Source organism: Musca domestica, unplaced genomic scaffold (genome assembly GCF_030504385.1).
Source record: "Musca domestica strain aabys unplaced genomic scaffold, Musca_domestica.polishedcontigs.V.1.1 10, whole genome shotgun sequence".
NCBI classification, from domain to species: domain Eukaryota; kingdom Metazoa; phylum Arthropoda; class Insecta; order Diptera; family Muscidae; genus Musca; species Musca domestica.
In genome coordinates this window covers 10,251,330-10,257,736 of record NW_026712115.1, presented here as the reverse complement: position 1 = coordinate 10,257,736, position 6,407 = coordinate 10,251,330, and the positions used below count along the sequence as shown (strand labels likewise).

Here is a 6,407-nt window from a genome sequence, read left to right as displayed (position 1 = left end):
TAAATCTCTGATTTCAATTAAATCTGGAATGTGTGAGGAAATTTGGTCTACAGATAAATTTGTCAAATTATTATCCGTCCAGATTTGAATATAAATCCTACATAAAGTTAACTGTTTCGCATTCCATCCCCAAACATGTTTTTCGTTTTGTTTTATTTTCTGCCGTGCGAAACTTCTTTTACTTTCCGCCATTTTCAAGAACTGGAAAAATTTTAAAAAGTTCTTTTGGGAAATACCTCTCAAATGAAACCCGTTATATGGGGACTATACGAAGACGAGTTCGAGGAATTTTTTTGTCATTGTCTGTAGCACCAATTCCTAACAAAACCTAAACAATTCCCATGAATAATACCTCTAAAATCATCAAAATAACGAATATCGGGAGCTATGGTTATATGAGGGCTATACGAAGACTTGGACCTGCATACGCGATTATTTGAAACAATTCCGGTAAAATATGGAGGCTATACAAAAACGTGGACAGACTTGGCCAATTTAAGAGTATTTCGAAGAGTTACAAAAACAAAGTTAATATACCCTCATAGTATTGTGGAGGGTATTAAAAGAGAACATAATTAAAAATTCATTTTTTTCGAAAATCGATTTTGAAAGTGTATATTTCACTATTTCAATAGGGCCCGCCAAACTACTTTCTTTTTTTTTTTAAAAAAGCAGTGACGTGTAGTCCTTTTGAAAAAAAAATGTTGCCAATATTGTCCTCTTCAATTTGTGTTAAAAAAATTCGTTCAGTATGACCCGATAAATTAAATGCCACTTTTCGCTCATTTTCGAAGGAAAATGGTCCAATAAAGCCTCTTGACCAAAATCCGCACAAAATAGATATTCGATTTAGGTGTATCCACTTTTCAATATATGTGTACGGGTTTTCTGAGCCTCAAATGCAACAATTTTGCTTGTTTAATAAATACAAAGTTGACGCGGTTCTTCTTCTTCCAAAATCCGTACGCAATTTTCGCAACATTACCATTATTTACAAAGCAATGTAACAAAATTTACAAGCATTTTTAAAACCATATTCGTTTAGCAGAAGTATTAAACTAATAATCTTTCATACCAGACAATAGCTGAGTGTTACCATTATTAGATATGATATGATAGATTAGATATGATACTAGATATGAACTATTAACTAAGCTTAGAATGAGCTCAGCAATGAAAAAATTAAATATCGTTGGGCCGCCACTAAACGTTATATTTTTTTGTGCCAGTTTGTATATATATATGTTTGATCAGGACAGGAGTCTGTATCGATTTAGATATGTTCGTCCGTCACCTGTGGAAATTACTTTATCTTCCGAACAGAATGAAGTAAGTGCATAAACTTATACTCAGAGGTCATATTCCCCATAAAGCTTTACTTCAAGAAATTGGGTATTTTAATCATTCGTGTCACATTTTTCACCGGAATTGTTTCAAATGCGGTGTTTGGAGTTCGTACTGTTTACTACTGGAACCTGCAAAGGTCACCATATAATGGTACCTCCCTACATGCAATATTTTGTCGATTTTATTTTAAATTTACCATTTGGAGTTTGCATTGGGTACTACTTTCTATTACAGAAAATTTCTTGTACAGATCCACGTCTTCGTATAGACCCTTATATAACGGTACCTATATTTGGAATTATCTCTAACATTGTATTTTGAGTTCGTAATATGCATCGTCTTCTCTGGCAGTTTTCCTATAGTCCCATATAACTGTTACACATGATATTTGGAATTGTAAACATTGCATGTTCTTTTAAAATGGTGGTAGGTATAAACATAACAACCCGGCCGAACTTAGTTGCTGGGCACAGTGTGATACAAAAATTACCATATGTAGTTCGGGCTTAATCGTGGAATTTCTTCACTTTATATGTGGTTTAATATTATTCAAAAAATTTACCATCATTACACTGCTTTCAGTATTTGTTGAATATTTTGATCCGTTGGAGGAGCTTTTCCCTCTGACTGTCCTGAACTTGACTGGATGAGATACACAAATTATGATATCCAACATTTCCTTCTTATGTAATATTAGTACTTATATGCATAATTCGACCTTTCCTTAACATGGACACAATTCTGTCATATAGATCATGGTACGAATTTGTGGGATCTAATATATTTATTCTGATGGATATTAAATGCTGAAAATTTGATATTGAAGTGAAGTGGACTGAAAGCGAAACAACTATTAGTTTCAATTTTATCTGTACGAGTACTGCAAATCTCTGGCAATTGAACTTTTCTTAAAAAAAAGAAAACAAATACGTCACACATATTTCCCCCTTTTCTAACTTTATGCTCTAAAAATTTCATCAATCGGTCTATAATTGTGACTTTTGGAGTAAATGGCGATTTTTACCTATAAACTTTATCGATTATCGATCTTATAACTAAAAGAAAATTCATGTGAAATTTTGTATGATTTTGACATGTAGAGTGATTACAAAAGAGCATGGACGAACAATTCAGCTTTTCGAGATGGGAATATGCTGAGACCAATATTACTGGGAGTTGCGTTGTGGACCAAAGCAAATTTATGATATAATCATGTGGGGATATACATAACAAGCTGCTTTTTTAAAAATTTCTGATTAGTGCAAAATAAAATGAATTTCCATAGGGTTAGATATTCTTAAATTTGGTTATAAACCGTAGATGACAAACTAATATTTCTTTTGTTCAAAATGAAATAATAATTTATTGTTAACAATTAATTATTAAAATCTTTATTAATTTATATCTCATCACTTTTTAAATGTCAAGGCGCCGTGGCTTAGTTGGTTAAAGCGCCTGTCTAGTAAATAGGAGATCGTGAGTTCGAATCTCGCCGGGGCCTATGAATAGCATTCATACATTTTTACATTGTTGATATACTCTGACATTGAAATTATTCCATTAATAAATATCTCATATCAGATAGGAGATGGAAAGAGTTGGCCTTGTTTAGTAGTCTGCATAACGAATAATACGCCCAAATGTTTCTTTCCCTTTATCAAATATTTAATATAAAGTGGAGACGTGGCTACATCAGGTATATTGCTTAAGCAATTCAGAATATTTTTCAAAGAAGATAATTCATCTAATTACATAGTTTTACATCTGGTAGTCAAAAAGTAGGCCAATGGTACGAAATTTTAGCCCTTTTAGGATAATATTTTATCCTGCTCTACTTTGGATATTTAACACATGTGTTTGCCGCAACAAATACATTATTGCAATTGTATAATTGATCAGACTATTTAATATGTTACCAAATAGAATAGTTTTTATACCCTAGACTACACGGTGTTCAAAGTTATTTTTGTATGTATTAATGTATTCTGTGAATTAAAGTATTTTTTGTCGCATTTATTGTCTGATTGAGATGACATTAGGTAAACAAAATTTGTTCCGCCCAAGGACGAACCCTGTTGAAATTGGTGATAATCGGTCTAAATTTAGATGTAGTTCCCATATATTTTGTCCCGACTTCAATGTTATTGTGTGCCAAGTGGTTATATTCAACCAAATTAAATGTATTTCGGAACGAATTCGAATTCAGCCTAGAAACAAGTATTTCACATTTGGTGAAAATCGGTTCAGATATAGCACCCACATATAGGTTTCATCCGATTTGATGTTTAAGTCTTTCACATTCGTAATCTGCTCTTCACAACAATGATATTGGGTACCAGATATTATACACAACTCAGAAATACCTGTTTAAAATTTTGTCAAGATCGGTTCAGATTCAGATATTGTTTCTATAAATATCTTCATCCGATTTCGCGGTTATTGTACACCATATGTGCAATATAAGCCCAAATTGGATTTAATCCGTCCCAAAGTGATATTTTGCACTCTATACCAATGTTATTATGTATGAGACGTAAAAAGACTCCGTCAAATTTGGTGCAAATATATTTGGAATTTGATATACCTCCCATATATTAGCTCCCTCTGAAACCAAATTATAGCTGCTCATTCAAATACGGTTCGTTAAAGTTCAGTTCAGTTCGGTTAAATTCCCATTATAATCTTTTTTGGTAACGGGGGCTCTACAAAATGCATAGTGATCCTTATCTGGTTTCACATACAGCCGAATTCAGGTTAGAAGGAAACAATTTGCTGAAAATCTTTTCGACTCAGCAAATATTTAAGTTTATAGCTTATCCCATGTATGTCTCCAAAGCCGCAATGTGTGATCTCATAAAAATTATACTATATACTGCCTATAAATATCTTTACAAAATCAAAATGGCTTCATAAAGCTTCCTTGTACATTTCTTTTTATTTCGAGATGAAATGAAATGGCAGAGAGTTTCCAAAGCGAATTTTTGAAACAAGGGCATTTGCTGAGCAGAAAATCTTTAAGAAAGAGATGATGGGACAGGGTATCGAAATATTTGTTAAACAATCACCATGGACGAAATACTAGCGCACGGAGTCTCTACATGAAAGCTGAGGTTCAGAGAGAGTCCCCAGTTTCTATAGGTCCAGAGTATCTCTACATAGTAATTGGATATACTGTTCACAGAGTTTCTCCATTGCTAGAGAGTATCCACAGGTTCTATGAAAGGTCAGAGAGTTTCCACAGAGTCTCTTCAGAGCCAGATATACTTCACTGAGGCTTTGGAGAGCCAGATAGTTTTCACATAGTCCCTTGGGACACAGCAAGTCTTCATAGGCGAGCTGAAAGGCCAACAAATATGTGCTGCCGGGCAAAAGGCCAACGAGTCTAAAGGCGATATGAACAGTCACTAAGTCTCTTAAATTTTCAGTAGAATTTTGGATCAAAGGGTCAAGTTCTAACTAAAAAAAACAATAACATGAACTCTATAGCAATAATATATGTTGAGACAGGTCACACCTTCTTCTTTATCTATAAAAGAGGGGCTCGTTAGCCGCTGAACAGATTTTCTTGAAAATGTTCAAGCATAGTACAACATTGCCTGAAAGTAACATAGGCTATACAAATTGTTGAAATTCCACTTGGATAGATTAAAGATACAGTCTCCAAATTTGAAATGCACAACGGAATTTGGAACAAAAATAAATTTGCCAAATTATATTGAAATCGGTTCAGATTCGGATATAGCTCCCATATATATTTTCGGCCGATTTCTTTCAATGAAATTTGGAATCTATGGTGAAATTTGTCTAAAAAATGTTATAAATTGAAATCATTTCAGATTTAGATACAGTTCCCATGTACATATTCCGCCGATTTAATGTATTTTATGCACCAAACACGCTATGTATCTCTAATTTTAATGAAATTTGGAATGTGTAACGGAATTAGAAACGAACATTCATTTTGAAAATTATATTGAAATCGGTTTAGATTTGGATATAGCTCCCACATATATATATATATATATATATATATATATATATATATATATATATATATATATATATATATATATATTTCGACCGATTATGTTTATTTGATGCACCAAACACAATATGTATGTTCTATTGTAATGAAATTTGGAAAGAGTGACAAAAAAAAAATAATATTGAAATCGGTTCAGATTTAGTTTAAATTCTTAATTTTTTTTATTATTCTCTTTAAACCATAATTCGTATATACATTTTTGAATGCATATAATATCAAAAGGGGTAGCGAAGCGCACCGGGCTCAACAGGTATATCATAAAATACCTCCATCAAATTTAGTGAACTCGAACAGATAAAGATAAACCTCCTATAAATTCTTAAATTCTTAATTTTTTTTATTATTCTCTTTAAACCATAATTCGTATATACAAAAGGGGTAGCGAAGCGCACCGGGCTCAACAGGTATATCATAAAATACCTCCATCAAATTTAGTGAACTCGAACAGATAAAGATAAACCTCCTATATATTAGTTCAACTACTCTAAAGTTGTAATACGCACTTAGTAGCGATCGTAGTTGGTTTAATTTGCGTCATAACATTTTCAATATAAACACGAATATGGTGTAGGGCGTCTACCGAGGTTTGTTCTCTCCCTACTATTTAAATTATATCTTAAATATAACAGTAAAAAACATTTAACGATTTTCAGGCCCCGGCGAGATTCGAACTCACGATCTCCTGTTTACTAGACAGGCGCTTTAACCAACTAAGCCACGGCGCCCTTGCATTATGGTGCTTCAGTTGTTGTCGAATGCTGAGCATTTATGTTTTAATAAAGACTCACTAATATGATAACTTCGAGTTATCATGTCTTGAAGACAGTAGTGATAGATTGAATTTTAAATTAAAATATAAAATAACTTATTTGAAATGATAACACAATAATATTAAATTGAATGTGATAACTAAACAATAGTGTGTTTAAACAAAGTGATAAGGTTAAACTAACGAGCATTATCTGTTTGCAAATGGTACGGCAACTCATTCACTTGAAAGCAGACAAAAATGCTG

General features: G+C 32.7%; 2 non-coding genes across 2 annotated transcripts; one reads left to right on the top strand and one right to left on the bottom strand.

Annotated features, from left to right (window-relative positions):
* The first annotated feature begins 2,774 nt into the window (after positions 1–2,774).
* On the top strand, positions 2,775–2,848 carry TRNAT-AGU (transfer RNA threonine (anticodon AGU)). Its single transcript has one exon. It is a non-coding gene; the product is annotated as a tRNA-Thr (tRNA).
* A 3,195-nt stretch (positions 2,849–6,043) lies between these two features.
* On the bottom strand, positions 6,044–6,117 carry TRNAT-AGU (transfer RNA threonine (anticodon AGU)). Its single transcript has one exon. It is a non-coding gene; the product is annotated as a tRNA-Thr (tRNA).
* Between the last annotated feature and the right edge of the window lie 290 nt (positions 6,118–6,407).